General features: G+C 40.4%; 1 protein-coding gene across 3 annotated transcripts in view; it reads left to right on the forward strand.

Moving 5' to 3' along the window:
• Window positions 1–27,625, forward strand: part of RTN1 (reticulon 1) — a 215,647-nt gene that overhangs the window by 85,011 nt on the left and 103,011 nt on the right. Inside the window, exon 1 of one of the 3 annotated variants that reach the window (XM_035727869.1) lies at window positions 14,498–14,618. The exons of the other annotated variants lie outside the window; for them this stretch is intronic. The gene's annotated coding sequence lies outside the window, so the exon portion shown is untranslated. Of the gene's footprint in view, window positions 1–14,497; window positions 14,619–27,625 lie in introns of those variants that run through there. 3 annotated transcript variants of the gene reach the window in all.

Below are 27,625 nucleotides of genomic sequence, written 5' to 3' on the forward strand. Positions count from 1 at the left end.
AATTACTCTACGTATATAGTACATTTTGCTTGCTGGTGAGGAAAATGCCCCTTCATTGTTTTTTTCTTTGTATATTCCCCAAAGGAAGGAACAATATCCTTGATGCCTTGGCGATGACCTTCAGTGATATCCCTGTGTTATTCATATGTCACTGGCCTCAGTCCCTTCCCCCTCTTTGCTATGGGGAGAGCGGAAGGTTTGGTTTCATTGTTTTCATTACATGTGTGATTTTGAGTCTGGCAGCTGTTCTTCACTGCTGTCAGAAAGAAATCCCAACACCCAGAGCTTTTGTAGGTTTAGTCTCTGCTAAAAATCAGAAGACTGTCAGGGAGGAATCCTGTCCCACATCACACAGCTTTGACTACCCCACCTACTGTTCCTCTCACCCCCCACCCCTTCAAAAATTCAGGTGAAAGTATTCCTTAGTGCACCCAGCCTCCTGGGAATGTAATCCAGGCCTCACTCCAACTGTTTCTCCCGTGGGTTGTGGCCCCACCAGTGTAGTTTTCTTGCCTGGCTCCTTCTCTGCACCCCACCTCACACAGAATTTTGGTGGCTCTATTTTTCTCCATCTTATGGCACATAGAGTGAAAATTTGGAGACCTTTGTGATTGATCAAAATCACGTATACACAGGCATGTAAGGAGGTAACAGCATAAGATTCAAGGAATAGGTCTGGACTGTGTGTCCTTGGACAACTTTCTTAACCTTTTTGTCTTGTTTTCTTCACCTCTACAGTTGGATCAACAGAACTTTCCTTATGCAGTTGTAGGGCGTAGATGAGATGATGTATGCAAAATGTGCCACGTGCTTAGTACAGAACAAAGGGTCATGGTTACCGAACCGTCACTCAACATAGCCCATGGGGTAAACTTGGCTTCCACCATCTCCCCCACCCCTCTGTGGGTGACAATCAAACAATCATTCTGCTCAAGAAGAAAGGGAAACTCACGACTGAGATAAGAAAGAAAAAAAATTGCACCAAAGAATAACCGCTGCAAGTCAGCAATATTACATAGCAGTTACTTGAAAAAGGTGTTGGTGAGGTGCATGCCTTTTCTTCTTCTTCTTTTTTTTAAATTTTTTTTATTAACATATAATTGCATGCCTTTTCTTGTAGTTAACAGGGCAGCTATAAATTAGGGCCCTTACCTGAAAAAAAAAACAACAAACAAACCACTATAGAAGGTAATGATCACATATTATTCTACCTCATCCATTTGGTTATATTTTGCCTCTTTCTAGGCTCTTAATAATTAATTTAGGTAAGAGACTTGGGATAAAAGGCTGACTTGACTTCTTTCCATTTTTGCAACTGTGTGCAGTGAAGTTTTATTGGTCCTTTAAGACGGTTCTAGTTCTGTCAACCCAGGGGAAAATTGCACTAGCTAAACTGATAGAGAGTTTTTAGTCTTTTCAACTTGCATTCTTTTTTTTTAAATTTTTTATTTATGTTAATCACCATATATTACATAATTTGTTTTGGTGTAGTGTTCCATGATTCATTGTTTGTTCATAACACCCAGTGCTCCATGCAGAATGTGCCCTCTTTAATATCCATCACCAGGCTAACCCATCCCCCTACCCTCCTCCCCTCTAGAAACCTCAGTTTGTTTTTCAGAGTCCATCATCTCTCCTGGTTCGTCTCCCCCTCTGACTTACTCCCCTTCATTCTTCCTCTCCTGTAAAAGAAGAGCCCAAAGCCAGGGGATTAAAATGAGAATATATTTTCTCCTTCCTATGAATAGATTTTGAGGGTTAGATTTGCTGGGTAGCTGTCTTCCAATAACAGTGCCCACATGACCGACCCACCTTCCTGTGCGGAGTCTATGCACTCTTTCATCATATCTTCAAGAAATGTCTATCTTTCATCCCAGAGGTATTTTAAAAGCTATCTGTTATTTTTTAATCTAATTCTTATCCAACCTACTCCAACATTTTTGCAGTTTTAATCAAATCATGTGTCCAAGGAACTCAGTGTACAAGAAAAGTAAGGTTTAAAAGATTGGCACTTTAGAAATTCTTACAATTTATAAACACCTCAATACCAATTAATAATAATAGGAATGGGGGGAAAGGGTACATGAAATCTGTCTGTGGTTATTCAAAAGGAAACCAAATAATGGCCAGAATAGAATGTTTTATAGCCTTAAAAATGACAAGTGCTATGAACCATATCAGAAGATGGGGCCAGATTTTTAAAATAGTATTGAGTAGAAAAAGCAGAGACTCAAAATTATATCCTGATTGCCACTGAGTAAAACATTAGCATATATAGTAACAACAGCTGGGACAGAACAGGAACAGGTACATAAACAATTGATAACTGAAATTCTGGAGATTTTTATTCCTATAAAGATGGTAAAGTCTACAGTGAAGTCATTAAAAAAGAAAGAAAACCATCCATGAGGTCTGCTCTGATCTTTGTTCTGGTCTGCTCTGAACAAGCAGAAAGGTGATGGTTGAATGATGGAGAGCCTGGGCTTTCCTGGATTCAGATCCCAGCCCCATCCTGTCCATGTGACCTTGGTCCAAACACTTCCATTTCTTTATCTGCATTGTGGGGATAAGACACCAGTTCCACAGAGTTGTTGGGGAGACTAAATGAGGTGATAGAAGTAAAAGGTGCTTCGTATGGTCTGCTCATAATTATGTAATTAGTACATATTATTGTATAGTAATAGATATGCCTCTCACACAGGTGCCTGGAAGTAGAGACTTTCCTTCTATTTCTAAGAAAAATACCTCCACCTCTAACATGGTATCTACTGCTGTTACAAGTTGCAATTGAAATGAATAAATATTTGTGGAACTAATGGCTTTGCAGCACCTTTTTGTATTTGCCTTGCTCTCTATGATATAATTGGATTCATTGTTGCAAAAATGAGCTTATGTCATGGTAATTCACAGTTTTTTCAGTCCTTTATTTGTAAGAAACAATGAGAAGAGACAAATGGAAATGGAGTTGCCCTTAAATAGTTGAGAGAGAGAAAGGAAGAGAAAGAGAAAAGAAAAAACTGGTGAATTGTCTGAGATCTGAGATCTGCACTAGGCATCGTCTCTCTACTTTTGATAGCTTCTTCATTCAGTTAAAATGAGTCTCTTCCATATTCTCTCTCCAGTTTGATAACCATCAGCTTTGATTGCCAACCTCCTGGATGGTTGGCACTGTGGGGTAACACTTGCTTGTTATGGCTTTTCTTCTTCCAAGCTTCCTCTCAGTTTCATGACAGTTGGATCTAAATCCAAGATGATGTTAAGTGTTGTTAATATTGGACATAGATTCTCTTTAATTTATTTGAATTTCTTTTCCTTTTATGGTGCTATTTACGTGCCAAGAAAGTCAGGCCTCAGTACAAGCATTGACTCTCCTCCCCAGACCTTCAGATAGAATTCAGCACCCTCTCCCCACCTTCAATGACACCTGCAAAGACCTCTTTCACAGCATGATTCACAGTGTTTTCTGACTGTCAACAGTCCAGCCTCCCAGCAGCCTGGGAGCTCCCTGAGGACAAGGATCATGCTGCCTGACATAAGGGTGGTGAATGAAGGACTGAGGCCAGAAGGTGCAGGAAATGCCAAGTAGTGGGTTATTTATGGATTTTTCTTTCTAGTCCTGGTAGAACTTACATGTAGGAAGAGAAACGGATGATTCTGGGTTTAAATTCTTGCCTTACTATTGACTAGCAGTGTAATCCTTGCTAAATCATTTAACATCTTTGTGTTAATGTTCTCCTCTGAGATTGCAGCATGGAGGTAGGGGAAAGCAGAAAAACAATGAGGTTATGAGCAATAATGAAAGGACTTGGCAATACATGGGCATTTTAAATGTGTAAGCACAGAGCTGGACTAGGTTCTCCAAAAGAGATCAGGCAGATTCTCAGAATCACTAAGTTCCAGGTAAGAATGTGCCAAAACACTATGAAAATGCCCCCAAAGGAAATATAATGTATCAGGAGGAGAGTGTGATTTTCCTAATATGGTAGGAACCATTTTCCATTCTTTATTGTTTAGAATAAAACTGTTGGGGATCACTGCCTTCTTTACTGACTCTAGCTCATCAGTCCACATCAGAAATGTAGGTTTGGTTCCTTGGCATTTGGCTTCCCTCCCTGCAGCTTTCCCCATGACCTCATTCACATCTGTGGCTTTACATACCAATGCTGAGCTGAGATTTCCCACCTTCATTTCTCTAGCCCAGAAGCAGCTCACTCACATGTTTCCCAGGCTGTTTAAACTCCATGGACCCCCAAATAGAAGTCGTTTTCTATCTTCCCAAACCTCTCTCTGCCCTTCATGTGTGGGAAAGTTAAATTACCATCCACCTACTTAGCCATGCCCCAAATTCAAGGATCACCCCAGACACGTCCCTCACTCTTTGCTTTCACACCCAGTGGGTATCAGATCCTGTTGATTTCTCTTCCTTTAGCATCTCCTGTATCCATCTCTACTGCTACTGCCCTAGTTCTGATTGTCATTACTGCTGTCCCGGACCACTCCTTGATCCTCTATTCTGATCTTACAGTCTCCAGATTTGCCTGCCCCTAATCTGTCTACACTCCCCACTTCCAGAGTGACTTTTCTGAAACCTGGTTAGATCTCCTTGCTTAAGGCCCTTCAGGGACTTCCCATAGCTCTAGCGTAATGCCCAAGGTCTTTATATGGCACATGAAGCCCTCTCTGACCTGATCATGCCCACTCATTCTAGCCTCATAGCCTGTGTGGTGGCACCTCCAATTGTTGCTCTATCTCGGGGGGCCTTGCTGTCATAGTCTTCCATGCCTTTGCTTCCAGGGCTCCCTCCATCCTAAAGCCCTTACTACTAGTCTGTTTGGTAAGTATTTGCCTATATTTCAGGAATCACTGCTCTTCCAGTAGACTAGTCCACCCTCTCCTATGTATGCCTGCTGTATGCTAGCTAGACAAACATCTTAACCTGTATAATATTTTATTTGACTTGTTTGCAAACCTCTCTCACTAAAAATACTAGGTGCTCCTTAAAGAACTGTGGCTTATTTGTTACTTTATTCCACTCTCTGGCATAGAGCAAAGCAAACAGTGAGCACTCAATAAATATAGAATGAATGCCTGAATAAGTATGGTCTCGGGCTCCATCACTTACAGTGACTTGGACAAATCTAGTCTAGAAAACAGTGCTCCTTTATCTTAAAAAATTGAATTTAAAATATCTATAGCGGGCGCCTGGGTGGCTCAGTTGGTTAAGCGACTGCCTTCGGCTCAGGTCATGATCCTGGAGTCCCGGGATCGAGTCCCACATTGGGCTCCCTGCTCAGCGGGGAGTCTGCTTCTCCCTCTGACCCTCCCCTCTCTCATGTTCTCTCTCTCTCTCTCATTCTCTCTCTCAAATAAATAAATAAATAAAATCTTTAAAAAAAATAAAATATCTATAGCACAGGATTTTCTAGGAATTTATTAAAGCTACTTATTCATTAATTTGAAACACAGCTTAAAATGCCATGATGAACAAAAGCATACCTGGGCCCTACTGACATGGAGCATGCAGTCTAGTTAGAGAAATAAAATAATCACAAAAATAAATGTAAAATTACAACTGTAACCAGTACTGCAAAACAGAACCACATGGGGCCTAGAGAGTCTATGTCAGAAGTACTGACCTAATCAGAGAAGTCAGGGAAGCGTTTCTGGGTGAATTGAGTGAGCAGAGATACGAGGGATGAGAAGGAGCTCTCAAGTAGAGAGGGAGGAAAGTATTTTCCAGGCAGGAGACATCAGAGCCCAGTGTATCCAAGGAACTGAGAGAACATCTATGTCCCTGAGATGCAGAGGGCAAGGGGTAAACATGGAACGAGAAACAGAGGCAGGTGGAGGCTACGTTGGGTAGCCCTTGACTTGGCACAGGACAGGCATGTAGTTTTCCCTGTCTTGATTTTTCCTCATCCTTGAGTTCTAAAGACTTAGAAAAAAAATGGAGGAAAACAGATCATTCTGTTTTGCTGAAATTGTAGCATCAATCTCTTTAGACACCCACTTGTTCCCCAAGAAAGGTGGGACATCCCTTTGGTCCTAAGAGTGGTCCTGAAAAGGGACAAAATGGACGGGATTCAGAGTCCGGCATTGAAACATCCTTAGCTGAGCTTTGCAAAGAAGCCATCGTTGATGTCCATTTTACTCTACAAAGAGATCATTTGGAAGAAGTGCTCCCCAAGTTAATGACCAAAGCAAAGAAAGAGCCAGCAGGCGGTACCAGTCATAGTAGAAGGGCATTTTAGACAACAGAGCCACTGGGTTGGCTTAAGTTTAAGAGGAGATATTGCTAAGATAGGATGTGGTCTCATTCCTGCAGCTTCAACAAGTACAATGTTCTCCACGTCCAACTGACCAGTAACTATTCCTGGGAGAAAAGGAAGTGTTGAGAGGTGAGAAGTCTGTGGGCCGTGATGAAAGACAAACAGAAAAAGCAGACTCCCCAGGATTTTAGGGTATGCCTCTAAACCAAGAGACGATGGATGGTCCATCATGCCCATGACAGTGATGGGTAACATTTGCTCTCTTCCAATAACGTGGCATCAGACATAGGAGCACACAGGTGGAGGTCCTGCAAGCTCTTCTCTGATGTGGGCAGAATCCCCATACTGAGGTTCCTGCGCCCAGAGACCACGTTTGCTCATGCCGATGCATTTAGTCTTCTTAGGTGAGGGGCTTCTGGCCCCATGATGAACACACACACATCGTTGCCTGCCAGTGATGGCAGGTGAATTATTTTTAGTTTGGGAGAATAACTCAACAAGTAATTGAGGATATCAGTGGGAGAATTGGTGTTGATTAATCGCACACTCTCCTCTGAGTTCTGAACCAATCTAGTCAGATTTAAGCGTTATACGATTGCTTTCTTTCTGGTAAACCTGGGTTGGTGGGCACAGCTTGGAGCTGCAGTGGTAAAATGGACTTCTTACTCCTCCTGAAATGAATTTCCCATCAGGTCCCTAGCAGAGACTCCTACTGATAACAGAAAGGACGGGTGTGCAGAAAGTGGGAGGCAGATTGAAGTTCCTTAGCTTCATCCAGCAGAGGAAAGATCAGCCTCTTCTTTTGGGCAGGGGCAAATGAAGCAGGGCTAAATAGTTTTTCCCCCGCAAACACTTCCAAGACAAAGGGAGTTCCCACTTTATGGACCTTGTCAGAAACCAGGAGAAAGAAGAACAATGGCTGGCCAACTGATGTTTTTCTCACAAGTGTTGGCACAAAGTATTTATTCTCCAAGATACCATAGGCTTTTGACTGCAGAATAAAAAGGAAAGTGATAGAAAGGGGCTAAACTCAATTATAATATGGCATCTTATTGAATCACATTTTATTTAATTTTTATTATTGGATATTATGTATATTAATTGATCTCTGCTACCCTTAATTTAAAACTTTTTATTCCTCAGGCGCCTGGGTGGCTCAGTTGGTTAAGCGACTGCCTTCGGCTCAGGTCATGATCCTGGAGTCCCAGGATCGAGTCCCGTGTTGGGCTCCCCACTCAGTGGGGAGTCTGCTTCTCCCTCTGACCTTCTTCCCTCTCGTGCTATCTCTCATTCTCTCTCTCTCTCAAATAAATAAATAAAATCTTTAAAAAAAAAACTTTTTATTCCTGATTGTAAGAGTAACAGTTCAGCCTTCAAATGGCTTTTCTCCTTTATTTCAGTTATTAGAGATAATTTACTGTTCCACAAATGAATGAATGGTCTTTTATTTTTTTTAATTTTTAAAGATTTTATTGATTAATTTATTTATTTAGAGAGAGAGAGAAAAAGAGAGAGAGGGTGAGTGAGTAGGGGGAGGGGCAGAGGGAGAGGGAGAGAGAATCTCAAGCAGACTCCAGGCTGAGCATGGAGTCTGATATTGGGCTCTATCTCATGACCCTGAGATCATGACCTGAGCTGATACCAAGAGTCGGATGCTTAACCAGCTGAGCCACCCAGGTGCCCCTGAATGGTCTTTTTTTTTTTTCTGAATGGTCTTTTTAATAAACCAGGCTACCTACCAGTCCATAATTTGTATTGCCTATTTAGGGAGTGTGTTAAAATTTACATTAAAATAGAGGACTTTGGTATTTGTTAAATAAAATATAGAGTACCAAATGTCTTACTTTTGTTCTGGAGATATATCATCTGGTATTTCAGTTCAGTTTCTCTTACTGTATATTCTTAACCTCACTGTGCCTCAATTTTCTCATCTCTAAAATAGGAATAATGGGGGCACCTGGGTGGCTCAGTCGTTAAGCATCTGCCTTCTGCTCAAGTCATGATCCCGGGGTCCTGGGATCAAGCCCCGCATAGGGCTCCCTGCTCGGCGGGAAGCCTGCTTTTCCCTCTCCCTCTCCCCCTGGTTGTGTTCCTTCTCTCGCTGTGTCTCTCTATGTCAAATAAATCTTTAAAAAAATAAAAAATAAAAAAAATAGAAATAATGAATAGTACCTACCTTGTGAAGCTGTTATAAGGATCAAATTGATAGCTGTATAAGATTTAGAATGTGTGTGACACATAGTTAACAATTCGGGAGTGTTAGATGTCATCATCATTATCTAGATGCATCATGTTCAAAATGCTGTGATAGGCTTTCTCTAAGTTACAGTAATGCTAGTTGCTATTTCAAAAAAAACAAAAAACCAAAGATGTCTAATGGCTTGAACACAATAGAGGTTTATTTCTCACTCACATAAAGTCTAAAATATGTGTTCCTAGGCAGCATGTAGATGGTCCTCAAATGGTGATTCAAGGACCCAGGCCTCTTCCATATTTTGGTTCTACCATCTTTAATATAAGGTTTTCAGTGTTATGTGGGACAGAGACATTCAGCCAGTAGCCAGAAAAGAGGAGCTGAGAGAGTCCTTTTTGAACCACCGGTGTGTCAGCCCAGGGGTGACACACATTACTTGTGCTTACATCCTATTGGCAAGAACTGGCCCCGTGGTTCCACCTAGGCAGTTGTCTTTGCCATACTGTTGAAGGAGGTTTCTGTTTATTATTATTATTTTCATCAAAGTCTAGTTGACACACAATGTTACCTTAGTTTCAGGTGTACAACATAGTGATTTGGCAGCTCTATAGTTTATGCTTTGCTCACCACAAGTGTAGCTACCATCTGTCACCGTATGATAACATTGACTATATTCCCCATGTTATACCTTTCATCCCCGTGACTTATTCATTCCATAACTGGAGTAACCTCCCGCTCCCCTTCACTCATTTACCCATCCCACTCCCCTCTGGCAACCATTAGTTTGTTCTCTGCATTTTTTGTTTATTCCTTTGTTTTGTTTGTTAGATTCCACATATAAGTGAAATCATACAATATTTGTGTTTCTCTCTTTGTCTTATCTCATGTAGCATAATACCCTCTAGGTCCCTCCACATTGTCACAAATGGCAAGATCTCATTCTTTTTTTTTTTGGCTGTATAATATTCCACATCTTCTTTATCCATACATCTATCGATGGACACTTAGGTTGCTTCCATATCTTGGCTATTGTAAATAATGTATTTTTGTAAAAAATTCTGTAATTTTGTAAATAAATATAGGGGTGCACATATCTTTCCAAATTTGTGTTTTCATTTGGGGGGCTAAATACCTACTAGTAGAAATATTAATTATATGGTATTTCTATTTTTAATTTTCTGAGGACTCTCCATACTGTTTTCCACAGTGGCTGCACCAATATATATTCCCACAACAGTGCACCGGGTTCCCTGTTTCTCCACATCCTCACCAACATTTGTTATTTCTTATATTTTTGGTTTTAGCCATTTCTGACAGATGTAATGTGATATCTCATGGTGGTTTTAATTTGCATTTTCCTGATGATTAGTGATATTCAACATCTTTTCATGTGTCTGTTGACCATCTGTATGTCTTCTTTGGAAAAATGTCTATTCAGGTCCTCTGCCCATTTTTTAATTGAATTATTTGGAATTTGGGTGTTGAGTTGTGTAAGTTTTTTATGTGTTTTGGATATTAACCCCTTATTTGATATATCATTTGCAAATATCTTCTCCCATTCAGTAGGTTGCCTTTTTGTTTTGTTGACGGTTTCCTTTGCCGTGCAAAAGCTTTTTATTTCAGTATAGTCCCTATAGTTTATTTTCGCTTTTGTTTCCATTGCCTGAGGAGACATATCTAGAGAAGTGTTGCTAAGACCAATGTCAAAAGATTATAGCCTATGTCTGTTTATTATTGCAACAATTTCCCCCTGAAATGTTAATTCAGTAAGGCAATATTGAAGTGGTTACTTGGCCACCTTTGCTTCTTTAATTAATGAGAAAAAGATGATATTTTAATTATCAGGAAGATTTTTTAGAGGAGTGACTTCCACTCATGCCATCTCCCTTTGGGAATATTTGTGGGTATTTTGTGAGTTGGCTGTTGGCTGATTTTACTATACCCCTCCTCAAAGCTCAACTTTGGTAGTAGTAAAATACTGTGACCAGATTTATCCACATAGTTCATGGTTTGTTCAGAAGGGAACATTAAGAACACATATGTAGGGACACTTGGGTGGTGCAGTCAGGTAAGTGTTGGACTCTTAGTTTCCACCCAGGTCGTGTTCTCAGGGTCATGAGATAGGGTCCTGGGTCCGACTCCATGCAGTGCAGAGTCTGCTTGGGATTCTCTCTTCCTTTTCCCCTCCAACTCGTGCTCTCTCTCTCAAAATAAACAAATAGGGGCCCTTGGGTGACTCAGTCAGTTAAGCGTCTGCCTTCGGCTCAGGTCATGATCCCAGGGTCCTGGGACCGAGCCCTGCATCAGGTTCCCTTGTTCAGTGGGGAGTTTGCTTCTCCCTCTCCCTCTGCCTGCCACTCCCTCTGCTTGTGTGCTCTCTCTCTCTGTCAAATAAATAAATAAAATCTTAAAAAAAATAAATATTTTTTTTAAAAAAGAATACATATATATTAGATTCTGAGTGAAAATTACTTGAATTTCATTGACTTCACATGTTTTTATTTGAGGCTTTTGGGGGAAAAAAAGTAAAGAATTGGACTATTATGAACTGGGTTTATCAGTGTAGAGAGAAACTGCCAAATAGTTTATTTCTCAGTCATATTTTTGGCCTGAATTATTTGCCTAATTACTTCAGCTCTCAATTCTGCCCATGTTGACACAGCTAACACAGCAGGTGACACAGCTAAAACTGCCGAGGTGGAAAGAAACCAGCCCCTCGGAGCCAAATTACAATAATCTGTATGGCGCTGTATAGATTATACATCACTTTTGTACTCAGGGTTGATTCCACATTCTACCTAGTGGGATGCAGAATACTTTGGGGAGAAATTCAGCAATTTTAAAAGTCAATTCAGTAAGCAATTCACATTTTTTGGGGGCGTCATAGAACAGTAAGGAATTATGCTATCATTAACTCAACAGTTGCATTATGTTTTAATTCTTAGTTAAAGCATTTAAAGTTTTCCTTTCATTTATTGGTGCTAGCAGTTCGCTATAGATATTCTTTTACCATAGTGTGGATACTAGCCCAAGATTTGTAAACCTCACATTCTAGGTAGCAAACATGTATGCAGGTTTATCCCAATCTTTCAATAATGGAAAAAATAACAGTAACTCTCCATTATTAACACAAAAGAAAGAAAGGTGTAGGTGGATAAAACCTTCAGATAATCTGGCACGCCTGGGTTGCTCAGTTGCTTAAACATCTGCCTTCTGCTGAGGTCATGATCCTAGGGTCCTGGGATCCAGCCCCACATCAGGTTCCCTGCTCAGCCAGGAGTCTGCTCCCCCCTCTCCCTCTATCCCTCCCGCTGCTCGTGCTCTCTCTCTCTCTCAAATAAATAAATAAAATCTTAAAAAAAAAAACCTTCAGATAATCTAAAATCCTTAGTTCAGTCACTATATTCTATCATCTTATTATGATATCCCTTCCTGAATATGCAAAAATGCAGTACCAGAGGATGAGCTGAATATTCCTTTCTTTTCCTGTCTTGTCCTTTTCTTTCATCTTCTCTAGTGTATGATAATTAATGAGATTGTCAATAAAAAGCAGGGTAGAAAGGAGAAGAAAGACAGTAAATGAAAAGCCAAGATATATCATGCCCTGTATACCTGAGAAATGACAATGCTCCCACCTACTTGTCATGCCCCTGCCCCTACTGAATCTTAGACGTAGAGGGATGAGTTGGTAGCTCGGTTGAGGACACAGCAGCATCTTCAGGCGACTCTTCATGTGATAGAACAACTATTTTTGGTACTCAATTATGGAAAATTTAGCTTTTGTGAGATATTTAAAGGGTTAATCCAAAATGAGAATATTTATCCCCTGTATATGAATATTGGTTATTGGTTTAAAGTGTGTTCTCTTTTCTGTGCTGGTTTATTTTTCAGAAATTAGCTTTTGGCATCAGAACATACATTATAGATATAGAATACTTCCTCATTTATTCTTGGAACCACAGCAGTAAATTACATGACTTAATACTATCTTCAGTTTTTTCTTAATTGGGTTTAATATGGTATTGTTTTTATTGTAACAAGAAGTAAATGGTGAGGATGTTTGTTCTAATATAACTAACAAGGCATGGCAATAGTTTTATAGCTAATGAGATAGACACCCTTTGAAATATATCTCACAGATTTGAGCTTAACTGTCTTTGGGGCTCTTCTTACTTGAGGAGCCACTTCTAATACTTCAGGAGAGGGTAATGCAGTTAAGGACTAATTTATGAATTATGTTAATGTAAGGATCCCTTAACAAACAAATTTACTGTTCTATTAGTTTATAGCAAGCCATCTGAAATTCATTGCTCTGGAATTTTTCTGTAACAGTCAGTATTCATTAGAGACAGAATGCAGTGTGAATGGGGCATGACTTGAACCTCATCCAAAGGAGCACGATGACTAGTGTACCAAAGAGCTCCGTCTCCTAAAGCTGGACCATTTACCTGGAGTTCAATCACAGGGACCCCACAGACATGACCACAGGGTTTCATGAGTAACACATCTTTTAATTTTTTTTTCTAAGCTCTAAATTTCACTGTATCTAAAATGGCGAAAAGAGTCCCTTATTGACCAATAAGGATTTTATTAGTGGGTTGCCTACATTTTTGAGAACCTGAGATATTAAATAATGAAGGACAAGAGCTGTGTCTCAGTCTCATTCATCTTAGGGGATGAGTGTTTTTCACAGCCTAGGAGCTTCCTTGAGCAGAAAGGCAAGAACCTAAAAGATGCCTACTCATAGTTGCCTGATTTAGCATCATGTTAGCAAAGGAACCAGCTAGAAGCAAAGATTTCCTCTTATTGCACCTTCTTTTTTTTTTTTTCTTAAATCTTGTGGAAGGAGAGGAAGGAATTAGGCTGTCATGGAACTTAATTTGGAACTTAATTTGGAAAGCTGTTATTTTGACCTTCTTTTGCTTCTTTGGCACCTAAATTTCCAGATAGAATGCTGAGCATGTTGAAGGCAGTTAAAGGTAATTGATAAGTTGAACAATGGAATGGACTTATAGTGAGCACATTTGTAAATGAAAGTAACTAAGGAGTAAAAAAAAAAAAAAAAATCCCTGAGGGATAGCATAACTCCTTCAAATTGAAAAATATCTCAGAATCATTCTAAAAATGTGGAAACAACAGGTTGATTAATACAGTTTAGTTTTTTAAAAAACCAATTACATCATATAAAAAGCAGATTTTTTTTTTAATGTTCTGTAGATGAAGCATCAGTTGACTGACTAAAAATTTTATTTTCCCAGTAATTATGTGTGTCCTAGGCCTCCAGATATAAAAAGTAATTTCGGTGTTGTTGTCTTCAGATGTTCTATCTGTTCAGCTTTTATGAAATTTTTTAGTCTATGTATTTTCAGATGTGATTATAAAAGGCAATAGCAATAAATAATAAATAAGATACCCGTGTCTAAAACAAAATGGTTCTTTGACAATTTAACTGTATAGACATTCCTTCTCACTGCATTTTTTGTGGTCTCATAATCTTAATAAGCATAGTGCAAAATGACGTGAATCCATACATGAGTAATTCTTCTGAGAATGTCTTGTCATATCCATGAGAAGCATAATTGGACTTGCATATAAGCCTTTTATTTACTGATAAGGATAATTGAACACGAAGCACTCCAGTGAAGATTCCACCATATGGGAGAAGTTACCCCATTCCACTGTTTATTTGAAATTTATGGTGAGAATAGTCACAGTAAAAAAATAATCTTTCTGGCCTCCACCAACAGTTTGGCATTTTATTATAAAGTATTTTCATGGCTGAAGATACAGCATTTTTTGCTAATGTGCCTTGAACACTGCCATGCCTGTGCAGTGTGTGGGCGTTTAATAAATACTATTTGATGATAAGACTTAATTTAGGCATGACATTTTATGAGTGCTTATGATTCACACACCTCCATGGTGCTCACAGATGCATTTGGGTTTTAATTTTGTAAAAATTAAGGAGACAACTTGGCATCTTACAAAGCAAAGCCTGCACCCCTTGTGCGTAGTTCAGACTGATGGGTCTACCAGCAACTCTTGGTTATTCTTAGCCTGTTTGGTGAGAAGCCCACTGAAGACCCCTACAGAGGCCTGTGACTTTGATGGATTCCATACAGGTGGCTTCCTGCTCCTGCTCTGCCATTTTGCAAGTATGGGACCAAAATATCGGTTGGGGAATGAGAATGGGAAAGGGTCTAAACGAGTCCATCACAGCTTTTAGAGAAATAACTCAAAATACAGAGCCTGCTGATGATAGGTGACTGAGAGAAGAGCTCATGTTATTTCACAGTTCCTTTTTTTTTTTTTAAGATTTTATTTATTTATTTGAGAGAGAGAGAGCATGAGCAGGGGCGGGGTGGGGGGGGTGGTGGGAGAGGCAGAGGGAGAGGAAGAAGCAGATGCCCCGGAGAGCAAGGATCCTGATGCCGGGTTCTATCCCAGGACTCCAGGATCATGACCTTAGCTGAAGGCAGACACTTAACTGACTGAGCCACCCAGCCACCCCCTTCCTGTATCTTCTGTTCATTACCTTGCATCCCAGCTGTAGCCAATGTACCGTAAACTCTTGAAGGGCAGCAGACTACCTCTGCCCTTGGTATGAGAAGTGCTTGTCGATGCAGTGTCTTTCCCAGATGGGCTCCCAGTGATCACATGATAAATCAAGGTGGATTCTTTCCCCCTGAACCAGCCAAGAGGTGCCTAGCCTTTGATGTTTACAGGGATGGCGTAAGACTATTATGTGATAAAGGGAAAGATAACTCTAAAAATCTTCTGTTTAAGTTTACTCTCTTAATACAAAACAAGATCTGCATGGCCGATCTTATGAGACTGCATTTCTGAGTTCTGCTTTCTCAGCTTCTTGCCCCATGGGACGGGTTCTGCAAGGAATAGGCCTTGCTCCTTCAGGCTTCCCAACACAGTTCTCGTCCGCTATTCTGGAACTCGAGAGGTAAAACAGCTCATTGCTGGGGAAAGTGTTCAAAAAAATGTATTTCATTTCTAATGAGGTTTAATAGTGAATCTTGATATTCATGTTCATAATATATAGCCTAAGAAATGCTTGCTGTGTATTGATACTGACTTTATTCAGGCACCAAATCAAAAAAAGTCTTTCTTAGGGGCGCCTGGGTGGCTCAGTCGGTTAAGCATCTGACTCTTGATTTTGGCTCAGGTCATGATCTCAGGGTCGTGAGATCGAGCCCCACGTTGGGCTACACACTGGCCGTGGAGTCTGCTTGGGATTCTCTCTCTCCATCTCCCTCTGCCCCGCCCCACCCTTCTCTCTCTCTCTCAAAAAAAAAAAAAAAAAAGCATGCATCTCTCTTAAAGTACTTTGTACTATGTACTGTTATTAGTGTTTTGAAAAACCCTATAATGGAGAGATTGCAGTGCATAATGTCATTACTTAATGTAAAAGACTTCCTGGCTATCACTCTTTTCACTTACCATTTGCCAAATACCCTAGAGAGAATTTCCATTCTTTTTAGTAATTGTCTTCATCAGCTCAGGCTGCTATAACAAAATACCCTACAACGGGAAGCTTATAAACAAAAATTTATTTTTCACAGTTGTGGAGGCTGAAAGTCTAAGGTAGGGTGCCAGCATGGCCCAGCTGTGGTGAGGGTCCTCTCCTGGGTTGCAGACTTCTCGCTGTGTCCTCCCGTGGTGGAGAGAAGACAGCAAGCACTCACACAACTGAAGGGCACTAATCTCATTCATGGGAGCTCTGCCCTCAAGACTTCATCTAAGTCTAATTACCACCCCAAAGTTCCACCTCCTAATACCATCACCTTGGAGGGGGAGGGTTTCAACATGTGAATTTGGGGGGCGGGTTACATTCAGTCCGTAACAATAATGAACACATAAAAAAAATCAAGCAGTGTGACATCGTAATTAAAAGCAATTGCTTTAGGGCACCTGGGTGGCTCAGTCGGTTAAGCATCTGCCTTTGGCTCAGATAATGATCCCAGGGTCCTGGGACTAAGTCCCACATGGGGCTCCCTCCTTAGTGGGGAGTCTGCTTCTCCCTCTGCCCCTCCCCCCTGTTTGTGCTTTCGAGTGCTCACTCTCTTTCTCTCTCTCTCTCTCTCCCCCTCTCAAATAAATAAAGTCTTAAAAAAAAAAGCAGTTGCTTTAGGATGCAACTACCCAGGGTCAGATTCTTCAGCTACTTACAGGATGATCTACTTGTCTCCGTTTGTCCAAGACACTCCCACTTTTAACACTGAAAGTCCTATGTCCTGGAAAACCCCTTGGTCCTGACCAAACCAAGATGACTGCTCACCTTAGAATAGTGTGATGCCTTTTCAAGTCACTTTCTCTAATACTCAGTTTCTTCATCTATAAAATGGGGGCAATAATGGCACCTGCCTCAAGACTGTTACAGGGTTTAAGTGAGTTAATGCGTTGACGGCTGTCAGCAGAGTGCTAGCACATAGGGAAGTTAAATAAATGGACTGGTGTCATTATTAGTCAGTGTAATTTTGTTTAACGGTGAGGCACATGGAATTAAATGAAAGGAGGGAAGCAGGACTAAGTGAACATGTCAGTGACAAAGCTCAAGGCCCCCCGGTATAGTCATTTCATGGCTAAGTCTCCTCTCCCCCCATCCTTGAGTCATTGATAGTAGAGACCAGGATGGAGGAGCGAGTGGGCAGGACATTTCAGTCCTGTAAGCACAGTCCAGGGCCCTGTGGCTTGTGGGCAAAGATGCCCAAAGCAAACCAGATCAAGAGCCATGAGGTACAGCCACCCCTCAGTTACCTCTGGTTATCCAGCCCAAATGAGGGCAGCACAAATGATCTAAAACCTGATTTTAATCATTGGACCATTAACCAGGCCTTTGGAAAAGCTGTCTTAAAAGGTAGAGCCATTTTGAGATCTGATCTGCTTGTTGCCACAGAAGAGGGAATTTCTCAAACATTTGGTGAGTCCTACTTTGTAAACTCAAGTCAGTCAATAAAATTTATTAACTTTTATTAAGTGCTAAGTACTGTGCTAGGGATACAAAGACAATGGGACCATGCTTGCCCTCAAGTATCTCCCAGTCTGGTGTGACTCTAAGACAAGGCAGACAACCATGCATAGGCAGACAGCGGTCTGTCACTGGCTGGTTAACTGATGTATGTGACTTTTCATATAAAGTTGGTAACAATGGCACATCCAGAGAGATCAGGTACTCCGGTAATGGGCCTACCCCAAGACTTTACATAGGTATATAGGAACTGTACCCTGGCATGTGGGCAAGAGTAAGAGGAACAGTGCGGTTCAAAACACAGGGAAAGACAAAGAACTGAAGGCACCATAGAAAAATTTAAAAGCTACTGATTGCCTCTTCTCATCCTTTGGTCTCAGCTCAAATGTCACCTCCTCAGAGTGGCCTGCACATCTTCTCTAAAGTAATCCACCCCTCCCCCCTGATAAGCTTTTATTTTTTCTTGTTCATTAAGTGCTTCAAAGCACTTAATTATAACTATAAGTTACTTGATTTATCTGCTGTATTAGTTAGAGGACAACCTAAGCTGCTATAACAAAGAGATACAAAAATAGAGTGGCTCAAACGAGCTAGAATTTTATTTCTCTCTTATGTAACAGTCCAGAAGCAGGTGAGGGTCTGTCCCAGGAGGTCATCCAAGACTTGATTCCTTCTGTCTTGTCCATCACCCCCTCGAGTGTTGCCTCCATCTGCATTGCTAAAGCTGGCTCAGTGGGACCCTTTTGGTGGGCTAGCTCATGGAAAGGGCAAAGAAAGGGTGGAGAGTAACCAGCTTCTTCTTTAAAGACGGGAATCAGAAGCAACACAAATGGCTTTCGTTCACATCCTGTCACATGGCCATACCTAGAGGGAAGTTGGGGAGTGTAGTATTTAGCTGGGTGACCATGTGGTAAATTCGTGGGGGTTGGAGGTTGTCTATTGCTAAAGGAGAGAGGGACAGAACAGACACTGGGAGACAATTAGCAGTCCCTGCCATGCCTACATAGTTGTGTTTTTGTTTGTTTGTGGTTTGTTTCTGTCTTCTGTGGAGCCAGGGACTATACATCCACCTCATTCACTGTTCTTCCCCCAGAAACTGGGATGTCCCGAGCACATAGTAGGCACTCAGTATATATTGGATGAATGAAGTTTAAAAACATTGAAAAATAGGGCGCCTGGGTGGCTCAGTTGGTTAAGCAACTGCCTTCGGCTCAGGTCATGGTCCTGGAGTCCCGGGATCGAGTCCTGCATCGGGCTCCCTGCTCAGCAGGGAGTCTGCTTCTCCCTCTGACCCTCTTCCCTCTTGTGCTTTCTATCTCTCATTCTCTCTCTCTCTGAAATAAATAAATAAAATATTAAAAAAAAAACATTGAAAAATACTGATTTTTAAGTAAAAATGAGGTTTGTTATATCATTATTAGGTTTGACTTTAGAATATTTATTGATTGACATGATGGAAACTTTAAGCATTAGCAAGGTGACTGGCAGACACATAGCAAGTAGTCAACAAATGGTAAATCTTCTTCCATTTCTTTCAGTCAAAAAGAAAAGATTCATGTATAGGATGTAAAGATATATTAAGAAATAATACTGAAACTGTTAATTTTGCAATTTACAGGAGAAATCTGAAGTATTAAAGAACTGAATTAAAGAATTCCCTTAGACCCCTAAGGAGGCTCAGTCAGTTAAGGGACAGACTCCTTTTTTTTTTAAGATTTTATTTATTTATTTGTCAGAGAGCACAAGCAGGGGGAGTGGCAGGCAGAGTGAGAAGCAGGATCCCCGCTGAGCAAGGAGCCTGATGCAGGACTCCATCCCAGGACCCCGGGATCATGACCTGAGCCAAAGGCAGACGCCCAACAACTGAACCACCCAGGCATCCCAAGGGACAGACTCTTGATTTCAGTTCAGGTCAGGATCTCAGGGTCTGGAGAACCAGCCCCCCCCACCCTCCCAACCCCAGGCTGTGAGCTCAGCATGGAGTCTGCTTGTCCCTCTCCCTGCCCCTCCCCAGTTCTCGTTCGAGCATACTCGCTCACTCTCTCAAATAAATTTTTTTTAAATCTTTAAAAAAAAAAAGTCCCTTAATGAATATCATTTTCAAGGGTCTCTCTGAGATCTTCTGACAAATTAGCAGCAGCTAACAGGCAATTGTGAAGCTGTTTTTTTTTTTTTTTTTAAGATTTTATTTATTTATTTGACAGAGAGATAGACAGAGAACACACGTAGGCAGAGAAGCAGGCAGAGGGAGAGGGAGAAGCAGGCTCTCTGCCAAGCAGGGAGCCCGACATGGGGCTCGATCCCAGGACCCCGGGACCACGACCTGAGCCAAAGGCAGACACCCAACCGACTGAGCCACCCAGGCACCCCTGTGTAGCTGTTTTAACCTGTGGTTTGTTTTCAAAATATAAGAGCATCTACCTTACAAACTTCCAGGTAAGTAAAAAATACAGTTGACCCTTGAACAATGTAGGTTTGAACTACAAGGGTCCACTTATATGAGAATTTTTGGATAAATATAGTATAGTACTGTAAATGTATTTTCTCTTATGATTTTCTTAAAATAATTTACTATTTTCTTTTCTCTAGCATACTTAGTTATAAAAATACAGAATATAATCCATATAGCATACAAAATATGTGTTAATTGTTTATGTTACTGGTGAGGCTTCTAGTCAACAGTGGGCTATTAGTAGTTAAGTTTGGGGGACTCAAAAGTTATATGTGGATTTTTGGTTGTGCAGGGAGTCGGTGCCCCTAACCCACATTTTGTTCAAGCGTAAACTGTAATAGGTTTGAATAATATACATGAGTTTGGAGCAAAGATAACAAAACAGAGGTAGAACAGAAGGTATACATTAACTCTGGCCTGTTCCTTTTTTTTTTCATATATTTTTATTTTTTTATTTTTTTAAATTGTATTATATTAATCACCATATATTACATCATTAGTTTTTGATGTAGTGTTCCATGATTCATTGTTTGCATATAACACCCAGTTCTCCATTCAATATGTGCCCTCTTTAGTACCCATCACCAGGCTAACCCATCCCCCCACCCCCCTCCCCTCTAGAACCCTCAGTTTGTTTCTCAGAGTCCATAGTCTCTCGTGGTTTGTCTCCCCCTCCGATTCCCACCCCCTTCATTTCTCCCTTCCTGCTATCTTCTTCTTTTTTTTTTTTAACATATAATGTATTATTTGTTTCAGAGGTACAGGTCTGAGATTCAACAGTCTTACACAATTCACAGCGCTCACCATAGCACATACCCTCCCCAGTGTCTATCACCCAGCCACCCCATCCCTCCCACCCCCCACTCTGGCCTGTTTATACACACTTTAGGAAAGAGGAAACTTGATTCTCTGTTTTCTTTCCAACTGCTTTCTTCACGAAGCATTTATTTTGAAAAACTACTTTGTGTTGAGGGACAGATTAAAATTCCAGCATTGGAATATGAGGTCCCAGTCTGCCTTGATGGTTTTATTTCTGAGCCTGCTCAGGAAACACACTTGATCAAGCCCACAAACATGAGATTTTCAGCTTCTACAGCCTTTACTCAACCCTTCCCTTCAGGAAAGGCTCTTTTACTCCTCCCCAAATCCAATTAAAGTCATGGATGATGTCTCATCTCCTCTAGGAAGTCTCCCCCTACTTCCCCATCTCTCAGTGCTTTCTTCCTCATCCCCACTCCAAGGGGAGTGACATATGAAAATAATGTTTTAGGGAGAGTCATATGGTAGCCATGTGCAGGGTGGAACACAGAAGAGGTGAGCCTGGAAGCCAGACACTTAGGAACCTATCAGTCATTCAAGGGGAAGGTGGTTAGAGCCCAGCTGAAAAGGTAGCCATGGAATGGGAAGTAAGGGAGAAAGATCATGTAAAAGGAACTATGGGGATTAGCTAGATGATTCTACATGGAGGGGGGGGAGAGCAAACGAAACATTAACCAATTTTTAAAAAACACACACTTAAATAGAATTGACTTTTGTTTGTGGCCCAATCTGTTAATTCAGTCCTTAACTGGAACAAAGTACAATTCGTAGGAGTCATGATTAGAGGGTTCCAAACACCAGATGCAGTAGATGATGTCCTGCAGATTATCTTAAAGAGTTTTTAAAAACCATGAAAATTTAATGCTTATATTGAATTATTGACATAGTAATTGGTTGCTGGTTCCTCTTCCAGGACACATTTGATGGAGGCTTCTGCTCTCATTTTATGAGATCTTACAGAACAAAGAAGTACAGTATCCTCTGCAAGCTCTTATTTATTTGTGGTTTTACTCAGACAATTTTAACTGTTCACATACTAGAGCTTGTTTAGGGAGTCAACTTTTTCACCTCAAACATGACAGGTTCGTTTCAGACTATTCAAAAAAGGTAACTGAGATGGTGTCCAAACTTCATCTGGAATATCTAGAAATTCACATAGCTGTGAATGTGTTTGACTGAACATCAGAGCACCAACACTTCCATCCTTAGAAATTTTTTACCTATTTTTTAGCCTATATGAATTCTCCACATCCTTCAAGATGGAGCTTCAATCCCTTCAATTCTGTGACCTTTTTCTAATCAGGCACTTCTGTAGTAAAAGTCCTTTGGAACCCACCTTCTCCTGTCTCTTTGAGAGCTGTTGGGTCTGAGGTCTGGAATTCCAGGCTATTCTTCAGTGCAAGTCCTGGTGGATGTTTACTGTTTTTTCATAGCATCTGCTGGAACCACTCTTTTTCTTAGCTTCCATACTGTTGAATCCTGCTCCTTCTTTGCTTCATTTTCTTCTAATTCTTCCATTTTGACACAAAGAAGAATGTTTTACTCGGCCATTTTCAAATAGCTGTGTAGTAAAGTAAAAAGACAGTTAAAAATATTTACATTCTTGAGAGTCAGTGGTCCTATCAAAAAGTCATGTACTCAAAGGATGTTCACTGCACCATAATTATAACAGCAAAAGAATGGTGACATCATAAATGTCCAACAGAAGGGGAATGCTTAAATGAATTTTAGAACATTCATTCTATGGAATACTGACTTTTCAAATATAAAGTAGATCTCTTTCTCTCTCTCAGAGAGACCCAGAAGTAGGGATAGGAACTATAACTTTTTAACTTGTGTATGTCTATATTTCTAAAAAAATGTATAGTGATCATGTATTACTACTTTTATAATTTAAAAATCACAAATTTATTTGACATGACTCCCAAACCTACATGCTACCATTGTGGAAGCTATTTTTGGACTAATTGCTCTAAAACAATCACTGGATCCCTATGTCCCACCACCTTTATAAAGCCCTCATGCTGACTCCATAATCCCAGCCACTCCTTCTGGCCTGAGTTTCCTCTGCTTCCCAAACTCTCCTGTTGGAGTTGGAATTCTTTCCTACTCATTATTTTGCCCTTGACTTTGCTATTATTTCTGCCCCTAAAATAACTTCCAACTGCTTCCCTTTGCCTCTCCAAAATGATACCTATTTTCAAAGCCCCCGAGCAAGTCTCACTATTTTCTCAATAGCAGCCCTTCTCCAAATTCCTAAAAACACAGTATAGGGGCGCCTGGGTGGTTCAGTCAGCTAAGCGTCTGACTCTTGATCTCAGCTCAGGTCTTCCTCTCAGGGTCGTGAGTTCAAAGCCCAGTGTGGAGCCTACTTAAAAAGAAATTTAAAGAAAAACCCTACAATGCATTTTTATTGATCACTTAGGTAGGTTACACTAGAAAAACGCAATATTTTAGTTGCCCCCTTAGAATGTGCAGGTGATTGAAATTTTGCATGAATTTCAGAAATTATGTATGTTTTGAATTTATTGCTTGTTGTTTATTGTTCTTTTTCTTCCTGGGGATAAAAGGAAAGAAAGTGGGAAGAACAGAAATCTTGCTATGGTTTCCTGACTTAGCATGGAGAGCCACTTGGATCAATACTCCCAAACTCTGGCACATCGATGGCTGAGTTATTGTCTTGCTTGAAGCACACACTTTACCTCACCCCATAGATCAGAGAGCTCAGAGGAGCAAAATGAATACTCTGTTGATAAAGGACATTAATCTTTTTGTCACTTTCCTTGGTTAGTGTGGCTACCTCTGGCACTATTTTTTATACACCTAGTAGAATACATTTTCTACGTATATTTTGATCTTGACTCCGTGTATGAGTGAGTGTGAAAGTCAAAGGATCTGCCAACTGATGTGCCCCAAATTCCAGTTTTAAGCTAATTTGTCCCAAGATGTCATTCACTTATTTCTGTTTTATAAGATATGTTCCAATATGAGATAATGTTTGAAATTAGGAATGCTCAAAACCCCAAATTAAATTTCAAATACTCCATGAGTAGCAAAACATTGGCGTTAGATTTTGAAAACCTGAGGAGGAAGAAATGCTACATAAAAGCAAAATGAGAGCTACTGATAATTACATTTCAAAATAAAAGCCTCTTCTACCCACGTACCTCAAAAAAGCGGTCAGCCTAAGAGTTTTTATTTTTTATTTTTTTAAAGATTTTATTTATTTGTTTGAGAGAGAGAGCACAAGCAGGGAGAGGGACAGAGGGGGAGTGGCAAGGGAGAGGGGGACGCAGGATCCCCACTGAGCAGGGAGCCTGACGTGGAGCTCGATCCCGGGATCATGACCTGAGCGGAAGGCAGATGCTTAACAGACTGAGCCACCCAGGCGCCTCATCCTAAGAGTTTTTAAAATCCACTTTGAGATACTCTCAGTTAAATCATAAGTTCTAGAACACACACTTTCTTGCCACAACCACTTAACGATTTATGTAAGAAATGAACATTGATCAGCCACTGAGTCTGCTTTGTGCAGAGACTGTGCAGAGACAATTTCTTTCTACTTGGCTGCATTATTAGCTGTGACGTGATTCCAAATCAGATCCATCTAGCTTTGCTTAAGAAGCCAGCCACAAACCGTTTAGTCTACTTTAGTCCTCGAGGCAATTTTGAGAATAGTGCTAATGGCATCTGCTTTGCGGTCCGATTTCCCTAAGTCCAAGTTCTGGTCCGTGTTATTTCTGGTTGGGTTCCTCAGAGCAAATTCCTTGACCTCTCAAAGCTTCAGTATCTTCATGAGTGTGATTAAAAAAAAAAAAACCTCATAAATTGTTGAAGCTTAAAATGAGACAGTCCATTCAATTATCTTGTTTGGAGCATAATAAGCATGTAACTTAAATGTTAGTTATTGTGATTATCTTCCTCTTTTCCTGAGAGTTTAATGACATTAAAGGTCAGTAACTTGATGGAGATGGAACTCCAAGTCCTCTTGACGCCTGTGATTTTTCTGTCCCCAAATGCCATAGCCGGAAGCACAGCACACCATATGCCATGCCGTGTCATGCTACCAGGGCACAGCACATACACAGCACCACATCACACCACACCACGGCATGCCGTCACCAACTTCATACCACGTCATGACGCATCACGTGCCATGTCATCTTTCTAACACTATTATCCCTCAGTTGACATCCTCATTTGTCCTTCCTTATGTACCTCTCACAGCTTTACATGACATTGTCTTAGATCCCAGTGACCTTTGTGACCTATATTCAGTTCCCAACACTGGCACAAAATCCAAGACCTTCAGCAGAGGATGCAAGCCTGTGGCATAGATCTGTGTCCACCCGAAGAAGAGTATTTTTTTTTTTTTTTTGTCAAGACATAGTGTGGACTGGTGACAGCCCTACAAGGATGGCCCTGGGCTTTGTGGCCATACATTTCCCTTTATAAGACACATTCTAATGAGAAGACCCTCACTCCAGCATCTGTATTAGCTTGATTTTGTCGATTATTCCAGACTGAGGAAAGTCCCCTTTCTAGGGTCTTCTTCAATGTGTTCTAAGTGATAGATGCAGGTCATAGGCAATTATCATGAATATTCTTTGCCTTTGACTTTAACGTCTTTCAAGCTGATGAAGTACACCCAGTACTATGGCTAAAATTACATTTTGAAATTATACAGTCATTTACAGGGAAAAAAAACAACTTGTATACCCACATGTTTTGGTTAGCTGCATATGCAACATGCTAATAGTACAGGGTGGTAGGTGTAAAAGTTTGTGAACCAAGAAACAGATTCTTAACTCTAGAGAACAGACTGATGGTGACCAGAGGGGAGGTGGGTGGGGTGATGGGGATTAAGAAGCGCACTTGTCCTGATGAGCACCGGGTGATGTATGGAAGTGTTGAATCAGTATATTATAGACCGGAAACTAATATAACACTGTATGTTAACTACACTGGAATTAAAATTAAATTAAGTTAAATTAAAAAAATTGTGAATAAAAATCGGAAATTTAAGTCAAGGGAATCAAAACTGGTAGGGGATATTTTCTCACTGTCCCACTCGACTCATCGGCTTGTAGTCAGGTCCAGCTCAGATTTTAGAGGGAAGAGGCCAAACCACAATGTAGCCATCCCCTAATGGAAACCAGTATGATGAGCCTGGAAACATATTTATTCATTCCATAAGTATTTACCAAACAAAATCTATTTGCTAGCAAGTGTGCATAGCATGAGGGAAGCAGTGAGCACAAGGTGCAGACTGCATCTCCTCAGAACTCAGTGTGAAGAGAACAGAATACGTGAAGGAGAGAATGAAGGTTTTAGCCTGAGCCATCAGAACCAAAGAGAGGACCTCTCCGTCTTTACATCTCTGAGTGTCTGTCATGTGGAAGAAGGGAGCTGGGTTGGGGGTTCCCATCAGAGCTTGTGCAACACTATTACTATCCTCCTACATTGTTTTCTTTTTCTTTGTTTCAAAATGAAATTAAAATTTTAAATAGTGTACATTCTTTTTGTTGAAAAAGGAAAATCATTTTTAAAAAAGAAGGACAAATTGAAAAGTCTCCCTTCTACTTCTGTTACTCTCTATCCTGTCTCAATCCCATGGTTAGTAAATAATTTCTCATGTATTCTTCCAGTGTTTCTTTATGCAGATACCAACAAATACAAATATATATTCTTATTTTCCCCTTTTCTTATAAGAAAGTTAGCATTCTGTATGTCTGTATTTATATCCATAACATATTTTCTGCATCTTACTTTTCACTTAACCATATTTACCTGGAAATCTTTCCGTATCAGTACACGGATGTTGTCTCCATTCCTTCCAGGCCCTGATCATAGATATTTGAGTTGATTCCAGTTTTTATTTCAAACTATGCTGTGATGAATAGCTTTGTTCATATTCACTTTTAAACATGTGCAAGTGGGGCACCTGGGTGGCTCAGTCAGTTAAGCGTCTGCCTTCAGCTCAGGTCACGATCCCATGATCCCCCGCATGGGGCTTCCTACTCAGCGGGGAGTCTGCTTCTCCCTCTCCCTCTGCCTGCCACTCCCCCTGCTTGTGTTCTCTCTGGCAAATAAATAAATAAAATCTTTAAAAAAGTTAAAAATAAATAAAAGAGGGTTATTTAAAAAAATAAATAAGCATGTGCAAGTATGTCTATAGAATAATTTCTGTAAGAGTGCTGATTCAAAGAGTAAATGAATTTATAATGTGGCTAGACACTGCCAAATTCCCCTCCCCAGGAACATATCACACAAATCCTACCAGGCTGTGCTTTGGATGAGAATGCTGGTTTCCCCCAGTCTCACTAAAGAGTGTATAGCCCAACAGTTTTTGAGTTTTACCCAGTCTGAAAAATGGGGAAATGTTATTTTTGGGGTTGTTTTAACTTGCATTTTTATGTTCTGGGGTTATTTATACTGACTTTTCCATGCAAAGTGTTTATTCTTGTCTTTTGTCTATTATTAAGTAAATGGATTGATGGCTTTTTCTTCTTGGTTTCTAGGAACTCACTGTATTTTAGGGGGATTAGCTCTTTATATGCCATATTGTTTACTAATTATTTGAGGAGTCTGTTTCCACTAATAGAATATGAAAACAAACCTGGGACTGAAGGTTGAAAGCAATAGGGAGGTATATTTAAGTTAAATTTTAAAAACAATAATGAGTCCTTCATGTGTATCAGCATGATGCTTAGCGCTTTGATTCCAATATCTCCTTTAGTCTTTGCAAAAATCCTAGGAAGTGGTAATTATTGGGTTAATAGATGAAACTGAAGCACGAAGGCATTAGGAAATCTGCTCCTGTTTACACAACCTGGTAATGGTGGAGTCAGTATTCAAAGTCCTGCACTTCACCCCAGGGCATAGGCTCTTAACTACAACACTTACTAATA

The sequence above is a fragment of the Zalophus californianus genome, chromosome 6, assembly GCF_009762305.2.
Source record: "Zalophus californianus isolate mZalCal1 chromosome 6, mZalCal1.pri.v2, whole genome shotgun sequence".
In the NCBI taxonomy this organism is placed as follows: Eukaryota; Metazoa; Chordata; class Mammalia; order Carnivora; family Otariidae; genus Zalophus; species Zalophus californianus.